Genomic DNA, 11,118 nt, shown 5'->3' on the forward strand with positions numbered 1-11,118 from the left:
AGTTGGTGCATAATTGACTACTCTTGGTACAGGAGAACAAATAGAACACATTTTCTTCCTCTTATTAAAGTCGTGAGGGAATATGAGCCAGGCGCTATATACTTTGTCAGATGCAGTTATTTCATTGATCATTTTTTTCTTGATTGTTTTTCTTTATTACAATGGAAGATTTAATGGGAGGGAGTTATATATTGGGAAATGACTTGTATAAAAAACAAGGCATTAATACTTCTAAAAAAATGTTGTTGCCTTAGACATAATCTTTATGGTTGTCTTCTTAAAGTCATGAACTTTGCAAAAGGAGAAAGATCAAAAATCCTGTGATGTTACAATTTTTTATTAGTTTCATTGTTTTTCCAGAGCAAACTCCTTTAATCCTTTATTCACTTCCCCCAAAGAAAACTTGTGGGCTACCCCTTCATCTAGCAATAACTTCTTTATACCTTTTAGTCTCATTTATATCAGGTGTCAACATAAATATGGGCAGTATTTCTAATAGTATTTCATATTGGCTTACAGACAAGATCACATATTGAGAATCCAACAATTAAATGTTTATAGTCAACCAAAGAACTGTGCAATTCTTAGGATTTTTTCTAAATCAGGTTTCACTGTACTGATATTAAAAACAGAAGGAGGCCACCTAGGCTGGAATAATAATTAGTATTTTTTCTGTTCTAAGGGCTACAGTGTTCCCTTCAGCAAGAAGGTGTTTGTGGCAAACATTTTCCAGAGGAGACTGCCTTTAGGTAGGCTAGTCCTCAGACAGACATCATAATCTATCTCAGCCTGCAACTGAACCTTGTCAACTTCTGAATTGTGCTCCACTTCCTGGCCTTCCAGCAGTCGTGCTATCAGAAAGACGTCATGTTAGAACTTCAATAAACCTTTGGAAATAAATAAACCATGGTTTATTTTTTTATCTTAAAGAGATTTCTTGCCTCCCTAGTGAGATTATGAACCCCTTCAGGGGTAAAGACTTTTGAACTTCTGGATTTCCCCAAGGCCCAGTGTAGTATATTACACATAAAAATCAGTTAATGTTTATTCTTCATAGTATGGAATAAAAGGAGACAAGTGAGCTTTTCCCACATGTATCAAAAGTTTTACAAATTCCAGTGTGCCCTTTGGTACTCCTTTTCTGTTGTAAACTAAACTTCCCACCTACCCCCAATGTTCTTGAATTTGCTTTTCAACTTTTCATTTTTTTCATCACTTATCTTTTCCACTGACATCACATCTTTTGCAACTTTTTTCAATTGAGGCTGCTTCTTTACTTATTCTTGTGATCCTTAGGTTTAGAAGAAAGGATCATTGAATTCCTTGCTTTTAATCATTGCTCCCAAGTTGGTGTCTACCATCATTCAGTCAACAAGTATTTATTAAATGCTTATAATGTATTTGCTAAGCATTGAGAATAAAATTTAAAAAAAGAGCCAGCTCCACTTTTGATGCCACACTCTCTTATCCTTTATGTTTATTTACTGGACTTCAGAACATTTTCCTCAGTGTCTTTAACAACATTTGGGTTATAGACTTCTCTCAACATAGTCTCTAGCCGTCATCCCTTGACAGAATGTAAACTTCTTGAGAGCAGGGAATATCTCCTTTTGCGCTCATTCTTAATATTAGAAAAATAATATATACTTAAATGCTTGTTGATAGATTGATTTTCAACCTCAATAACCATGATAGTGACAGTATTTTAATACATTGGTCTACCAGTTCTTTAACCTGGTCATTCCAGTGGCTTTCATTTCCATTCTACAGCCATATTTTGCCATATCATAGTAAAGCTTCCAAAGAAAAATATATTTCCATATCTCATAGATAATCTCTGTCAGAGATAACTGCTGGTAGCCACATAAGCACCACATGATGGTAGAAGTATTAAAGGGACAATTTACTTTCCTCTTGTGTTTTTGTTATTCAGTGGCCTTGAGTAGGGGACTACACAGCTCTTTTCTATACCCGCTCAAACCCTAAGATGTCTCTTCCAGGTAAAGTGACTTATGTTTAGGACTACAGCAAAAGCTATAGGGAGCAGGACCTTGAAGACACGTCAAGGAAAGCAAGGATGGCAAAGACAAAAGCGCTATTAAAGCATTTTATACAAATAGCATAACAATCACATATATGCTGTTCTAAAACAGACATTTCTATTTGGAATATAGTAAGGACATTCAGAAGTTTGTTTACATAATGACAATTCTTTTTTCTATCTTAGCTTCTGGCAGCCTAGACATCTGAGACTTTTTTTTTTTTAAACCCTTACCTTACATCTTGGAGTCAATACTGTGTATTGGCTCCAAGGCAGAAGAGTGGTAAGGGTAGGCAATGGGGGTCAAGTGACTTGCCCAGGGTCACACAGCTGGGAAGTGTCTGAGGTCAGATTTGAACCTAAGACCTCCCATCTCAAGGCCTGGCTCTCAATCCACTGAGTTACCCAGTTGCCCCCGACATCTGAGACTTTTTATTTTGAATTTTATGCATTGGGCTCTTGGAATTTCTGAGATGGTCTCCAGCAGACACATGACAGGAAACTATAAAGGAGGTTACCCATAATACTTGTTTTCTTGCTCATTTTCCACAAGTGATTCTCTGCTTTCACTATCTGTGCCTTTGCACTGGGTACAAAGAATAGGCTAGAATGTAATCCCTTCTGGAATCCCTGGTCTCCTTCAAGTCTCCCTTTTTGTATGATGCTTTTCCTTGATAACATTATCTATGCTGTTATCCAAACAATTGATAAAAACAGAAAAATATGAGCTTCAGATCCCAGAGTTGGTGGTACATTAGTAAGATCTTTCTTAATTAGTGACAACTCTGTGGATCTGGTCATTCAACCTATTCCAAATTGATCTAACTGCTCATACCTGGTCCTCACTTCTTCATTTCACCTGCTAGGACATGAGGAACTTTGTCAAAGGCTTTACTAAAATCTAGGAAACTACCTAAATAGCATTTTTCTTATCTAGCCCAGTAGTCCTATTGGAAAAGTTAATGAGTTTAGTCTGGCATGAAATTTTTTTTAAATCCTTACCTTTGGTCCCAGAATGAATACCAAATATCCAATCCAAGGCAGAAGAGCACTGATGGCTAGGCAATTAGTTAAGCAACTTGCCTAGGGTCACCCAGCTAGGAAGTGTTTGAGGCCACATTTGAACCAAGGACCAACTTTCTCTACTAATGACTTCTTTCTGATAAAGCTGTGTAAGTTCTCTGTGATTGACACTTCTTTTCTAGATGTCTAGATGTCTAGAAATCTCTTTGGAGAATCCTTGTTTTCTTGGTGTGAATTGCCAGAGTAGAATTAGCAGAATTACAAGTGGCAGAGAATGAATCCACACTCTGAGGCATCTCATCTCCAAGGGTGCGTTGAGGGCACAAACAAAACGTGGGTGCCAATTCTTCTACTTTAGTCTTGGCTCATAGCTTTCAAGTTAAATGGTTTACCAGAAGTATAGTCAGAAGAAGCACAAAGCAAACAGGAGATGCACAAATCTAGAGATATCTCCATCCCAAATGTTCCCAGCTCACATTTGACTGATCAGCTCCATTTGCACACACTGTACCTGACCCCAACAATGTGATGTCATCATATCTCTTGGAGTATGAAGGGCAAATGAAGAAATCTCTTTAATAAAATGTTCTAGAATTTTTTTGAGAAGTTAAAAAATATCTTGGTGGTCTGTTTCATGAAATATCCATTCTTTTTGAAAGTTGGAACATTTAACCTTCTCCAGATTTAAAGTTCCTTCCCAATTCTTCAGTCTTTCAAAGACTGGTGATTCAGCCATAACATTTGCCAGTTTTTCACATACTCTAGGATGTAGTTTATCTAGGCATGAACTCATCAAGAGCATACAGGTAATCTCTTACTATCTCCTTATTTATCTTGGGTTTGACTCCCTATTAGCCATTTTTATTTAGTCTTTTCCAGTCCAAAGATCATTCCTTGGCACAGAAAAAAAGAAATAAAAAAAAAAACTACTAAGAAGTCGTCTTAACCTTCCTTTGATGTTTCTCTCTTCTCTAATATAGCTCAAACTGAAGCAAAACAAAAAGGTTTTATTATCCTTGGCTTTCCTTGTTATCCTGTTTGTTCTGAATTTTAGGGATCCTCACACTATTTTCTTCTTTTTAACCCTTCTCTCTTAGAATAAAAACTATGTATTGATTCCAAGGTAAAAAAGTAGTAAGGGCTGGGTGATAGGGGTTAAGTGACTTGCCCAAGGTCACAGAGCTAGAAAGTATTCAAGGCCAAATATGAACCCAGGACCTCCCATCTCTTGGTCTGGCTCTCAATTTACCAAGTCATGTACCAGTCCCCTTTCCTGTGTGTTTTGATCCTTTTTAATTTTTTCATCATGGTCTTGTCTGGAAATATACTCCCTCCTGACACATAAACTTTTTCTTATAATAAAGAGAAACAGTTAAACAAAATCAACCCATCCCAAGCAGAGGAGGATCTTCAAGCTTCAAAGAATTCAGAGAATATTGGACTTCCCATCTTTCCATTGTTGTTTTAGCATTGTACCTCCCACCTCCCAGTAAAGTATTGGTTTCCATCTTCCCAAAGGCACCCTAAGTGATTTTCCTGGATTTGTTGGTGACACTGCCTGTATCATCCAGATCCAGAAACAAACTGGACTCCGGGCCTCTATAAGGGGTCCACCAAAGATGACAACATGTTTAAGTGGGGCAAAAATAGAGGAAAGATTTAATAATCAGCAACTGTAAGTTACTCTTTGGCTATTCTTTCCTATATCTGACCTACTTTCTCCTGGTCTATATAAGTGCTTGTGGGAGGAAAAATCATAAACTGGGCGGGGGGTGGTGGTGATATATATATCTCAACAATTCTTACTATACCACCTTAATAAATATCCCCTTTTTAAAATCTTCTTAAGCTTGCTGACTAATTTTCACTCTTAACTAATAATCTTATGGGGGAAGAACATCAGTGTGGGGTTTGAGCCAATGGCATCAGAGAATCACCAAAACCTCTAGAATTTTAAGAGGAGAAATATAACCAACTTGATTCTGGAAATCCACCTTGCTTTTTTTTTTTTCTTTCAAAGATATTTTATTTTTCCAATTACATACAATAACAATTTTCTAAATGTTTTCTGAAGTTAAAGGATCCAAATTATCTCCCTTCCTGTCCCTCTCCCTTCCTGGAGACTGTAAGCAATTTGATCTGAGTTGTATATGTATTATCATAGAAAACATATTCTAAATTGTTCATTGTTGTAAGAGAATACTCATATAAAATCAAGAAATTATCTTTTTAAAAAATTTTACCTTCTGTCTTAGAGTTAATTCTAAGACAGAAGAGTAGCAAGGGGTAAGTTGAGGTGAAGTGACTTGCCCAGGGTCACACAGGTAGGAAGTGTTTGAGGACAAATAAGAACCTCGGTCCTTTCAACTGTAGGCCTGGTGCTATATTCACTGTGCTACCTAGCTTCCTCTAGGAATTGTTATCCTTATTAATATATAGTTATGTTGTGAAAGAGATGTCAGCTGGGCAATCTGAGTTTTGCAGGAAAAATCTGTGAAATATTCAAAGAAATATTACCTCCATATTGAATGGTACTTCTGAGAAACATTTGTGGGAAAACAAAATAAGAGTCACAAAGAGTAGTAGGGGTGATGTATTGTGATCTAGACTGGAAATATGTTTGCATGCTGATGAGATCGTAAGTCTAGAACTCTCCCAGCAGTACTCTGTCTTGAAATGAAGCTAGAGAACTTGTTCATCCCTGAACCCGATCGATTCTTTTTTTGCCATTCTGCTTTTTCTTATAATGTTCTCTCCAACAAACATGGCTATCTTTACCTCTTGCCCTCCAGAAGTACAATCTATACAATAACAATAGCATTGTAAAGACAAACAATTTTGAAACACTTAAGAACTCTATCTGTGCAATAACCAATAATGATTTCAGAGACCAGTGTTAAAAAACACATTACCCATCTCCTGATGGTGAGGTGATAAGATCAAGGTACAGGATGAGACATTTTTTGGACATGGCTAATGTACTTCTATCAAGATGGGTTTTTTAATATTTTTCCCCCAGTGACAGGAGAAAAAAAACAGATTTTTATTAATGGGAAAAAAATTAATAAGTCCCAGCTCAAATGTCACTTTCTTCATGTATCCTCTTCTGATCTACTCAGCTCTGTGATCCATCTTCTGAAATCTATAACAATTTGTAACATTCTTATACCATTCATTCATTCATACTTTTAACCATCCATGTTTTATTTTCACAGTGCCTCCTATGTTGTCTAATATATTTGTGTTTTTTATCCTATTAGATTGTATAATCCTTGAATGGATGAACAATGTTCAGTTCTGTATTATGGGTAGGACATAGCTCAATTGCTTTTCATATACTTGTGTGGAATAGATATTAGTTGAGTTAAATTGAATTAAAATGCTATTCACTCAAAATCTCCAAGGAAGTCATCACTTTCATATTTCATGAAGTGGGCTTATACTTAAAGCCTAATCCTCAATTTTGCATAGTAAAGCCTATCAAAGAATCTTTAACTGTTTAACCTAAATAACTAACAAAACCTCTTTTAAAAGTATTTTATCTAAACTAACTAAACTTTAGTTATTTTAATATTTAATATTTCTCTGGATTTTCCTTCACTGGATCCATGATCTTATCTGTGAGGGTACAGCATATTTTAAATGACTTATAAACTTTCTTTATAAGATTTGTTTTTAATAGTGCCAATCACCTATCTAATTAAATCAGTTCTGAAAGGGAATTTGATTTTAGAATTTTCAAAGAGAAAAATATCTGAGATGTTAGTAAATAACTGAAAACATCATGTTTAATAAGGGTATGAATTAAAAGCCCTAGAGACTGCTGATATTCCACAATACTCCATATTGTGCTTTGTTCTCCTCAAGCCTTTGTTTATTATTAACCTCCTGATAATGTTTAACTCTAATTCAAGTTTAATTAAAAACTTCCTGGTTAGTGATAGCTCTTCATTTTCCTGACTAGTTCTAAGATACTGCTTTCTTTAAAGAATGGAGTCCAGGGGGCAGCTGGGTAGCTCAGTGGATTGACAACCAGGCCTAGAGATGGGAGGTCCTAGGTTCAAATCCTGCCTCAGATAGTTCCCAGCTGTGTGACCCTGGGCAAGTCACTTGGCCCCCATTGGCCCACCCTTACCACGCTTCCACCTAGGAACCAATACACAGAATTTAAGGGTTAAAAAAAAAATGGAGTCCAAACACCTCCATTCTTTCTGTTTGTTTAACACCATTCATGGGGATATGTTTAACAATGATTATAATAAAATGGTTTTATTCAAGTCTTTTTCTGCCAACAAATAAACAGGTAATACATTTATAAAGACATATAATAATCCCTCAAATGTATACTTTATGATAATTCTAGATATTTAGTTTAACTCCCATTTGTTTTACAGCTTTCAGTTCCTTACATTCAATTCAATTCAGGAAATATTCAGCCTCTCCTATGCACAGGGCATTATATTAAGTGATATAAATACAAAGACAAAAACAAGTCATTCCTGTTTTACATTCTAGTGGGAATACAATTTGTATGATGATAAATAAATACAAATGTAGCGAATATTCCTTTTCTATTTCAGAAGCAACTAGTTGTTAGTTGCCAGTGAGTAGAGCCTCAATTCCATTTAACCACTTACATAATTTAATTTTACACATGGATATTTACTTCAAAGTTGTAAGAACTATTGTAGAAATGTTTTGAATATCTTGTTGGCATGGGCATTGTACCCCCAAAACTATAGAAGTGTTTCAGGCAAACTATAAGCAGGGAAATTCCTTTGCTCCCTTCTGTCCTTGTGACTCCTAACCCAATAACATCTGATAACATCTATAAGACCCTGAGAGAATTATCTTCCTTGGATCATCCTTTAGATCAGTGGTTCCCAAACTTTTTTGGCCTACTGCCCCCTTTCCAGAAAAAATATTACTTAGCCCCCTGGAAATTAATTTTTAAAAAATTTCAATAGCAATTAATAGGAAAGATATATGTATTAATGTTTCTACCTTTTTAATAAAATATAGTAAAGAAAGGTATAAATTAGAAACATTGAACTTTGAAATTATGAAACTATTTATTGAACTCACAATAGAATGTAATACAAAAAAGTTAAAACATTCGAAATCCCAAATGCACCTTGTGGCCATCACTGCCCCACTGGATCCCTGCAGCACCTACCGGGGGCGGGGCGCCCACTTTGGGAATCACTGCTTTAGATGGACAGAGAGATACACCTCCTTCATATCATCAAGTAGTATCTTAGACATCCATCTGCCCCCTAAACTATGAGGGTCACCCCGATTTTTCAGGCAGACCCAGTCAGATGACCAAACGTCCCAAATGCCTGAGTGTTTACCACACTAGAGTCACGTCTCCACTGTTGTAAAGAGTATAAAATCCCCAGAATTGATGTCATCTGGGGACAGCTTTTCTATCCATACTGTCTTCCCAAAGAGCAGCTTTCTACCCACGCAGTTCCACCTTGGAGACAGACTTCCACCTATGCTGCCCTTCTGGCCAGATTGAACATTACCTTCCAGATTAATAAATTTCTCTTTTTATTTTTAAGCTAAGTTTCAGTCTTGCATTCTTTCAAAAGGTATCCTTCCCGAAACCCAATTGCTCACCTCAAACCCCCCACAACATTGTGGGGACACCAAAAATTGAGTTGTGTTTCTCAGGCCACAGGATTTTATGGAGAAAAGACTCCAAGGCCTCTCCCTCTCTTAACTATATTGTCCCTCACCTGCTACTTTTAGTGAAGGAGTCAAACCACCTGAGCCTGTTGATGAGAATAAAGCAACTTCTGGATGAGAAGACAATTTTTTTGATTCTTATGACTTCTCATACTTCTCCAGAATATAAATTATGCATAAGATAAAGCAATTTCAGCAGTGTTCATGATCTAGGACAGAGGTGTCAAACTCTAGAGCTCTAGTAAGAAACAAAACAGATTAAAATGTAATTTGGAAATGCTTAACAAAATAAATACAATTCAACATGGATAATGTTCATTTGTGGGTTTCTAAATTAATGTGATGCCCACATGGATCCTTTCTATTTTAGTTTGATACCACTGGTCTAGAATATCAATAAGGTAACAATTAAGCAAACCTATAGCAGAGCAGGCTATTTGTTAATCAATAACTGAGCTCACTCAGCACTCACTCCCCAATTGCCAACACTATATTCAAGGACATAGGGACCTTATAATGAATATCATTTGTAAAGATTTGGTGCTTAGTGCTTTAGTGCTTTTCCTGCCCCCAGAAAAGGAGAATCAGAGCTCTTAGGGGTAACTGACATTTTTCAGATTGGAAAGCAGGAGACTATATGGCAAATGGGGGGGGGGGATCAGGATAAGGAAATAATTAATTCCTAGGTATTTCACCCCCCAGGTATCATCATCATCAACAACAACAAAAATTATATATATATATGTATGTATGTATGTATGTATAAGTTATGTCTTTCATGTTATTCTTCATCAGTTCTTTCTTTGGAGATGGACATTCATAAGTTATTCTTCAAATATTAATTCTGTAGCTGTGTATAATGTTCTCTTGGTTCTATGCATATCTCTCTTCATTATTTCATGTAGGTCTTTCTAAGTTTTTTTTAAATTAATTAACCTGCTCATCGTTTCTTATGGCACTGGAATATTTCATCACAATCATATATTGTACCTTGTTCAGCCATTTCCCAACTGATTTCCAGTTCTTTGCCACTACAAACAGGGCTGCTATAAATATTTTGGAATATATAGTTTCTTTTCTTTTTCCTTTACCTACTTGGGAAACAGACTCAGCAGTGGTATTTCATATTTCATGAAGCAGGCTTATACTTAAAACCTAAGAACCTCAACTTTAAACAATAAGTCCTTTCAAAAAACCCTTAAATACTTAACCTAAAAATGTGGCTCCCCACCCCCAAAAAAAATATCCCAAAGGACTGGATCAGTTTACAGTTCCTCAAACACTATATTAATGTACCCATTTTCCACATCCCCTTCAACATTTGTCATTTTGCCCTTTTATCACTTTAGCTAATATGATAGGTGTGACATATCTCAGAATTGTTTTAATTTGCATTTCTCTAATCAGTAGTGATTTAGAACATTTTTTCATATGCCAACATATAGCTTTGGTTTCTTCATCCAAAAACTATCTGCTTATATATTTTACCCTTTTATCCACTGGAGGGAGGTTCTTATTCTTATAGATTTTAGATGTGAGATCTCTATATACTTTATATGTTTTAGATATATATTTTATATATATTTTAGATGTGAGATCTCTATCTGAGAAACTGTCTATAAACTTTCCCCCAAATTTGGTTTCTCTTCTAATCTTGGCTACATTAGTTTTATTTATACAAAGCCTTTTTAATTTAATGTAATCAAAATTATCCATTTTATATTTCAAATATTATTTATCTCTTTCGTATTCATAAATTCTTCTTCTACCCATAAATCTGAATCCCTGTATTTCTAAATTGATGGTGTTATTTCCCTTTATGTCTAGGTCACGCATCCATTTTGATCTTATCTTAGCAAATGGTATAAGATACTGCTCTATGAAAGTTGTCTTTTTTTTTTTAACTCTTACCATCCATCTTAGAATCATTACTGTATATTGGTTCCAATGCAGAAGAGTAGTAAGAGATAGGCTATGGGGTTAAGTGACTTGCCCAGGGTCACACAGCTGGGAAGTGTCTGCAGTCATATTTGAACCCAGGTCTTCCTGTCTGTGGGCCTGGCTCTCAATCCATGGAGCCACCCAGCTGCCCCCTATTTTAAACAAAAAGTTATTTCAGGGGAAAGTATGGGCATTCAACAAAATTGAAGATTTCCAAGTTTTTGCACAAAAGAGACCAGGACTAAATGGAAAGTTTGATACCCAACCACAAAAATCAAGAGAAACATGAAAAGGTAAATAAGAAACAGAGGAAAAAGAAAGAAAACTTATAATTGTTTAAATTTGACTCTTTAAGGGCTTAAATAAGATCTAATTATCTGTATTACTATGTGGAGAAATGCTATGTATAATTCTCTGTA

Source organism: Gracilinanus agilis, chromosome 4 (assembly GCF_016433145.1).
Source record: "Gracilinanus agilis isolate LMUSP501 chromosome 4, AgileGrace, whole genome shotgun sequence".
In the NCBI taxonomy this organism is placed as follows: domain Eukaryota; kingdom Metazoa; phylum Chordata; class Mammalia; order Didelphimorphia; family Didelphidae; genus Gracilinanus; species Gracilinanus agilis.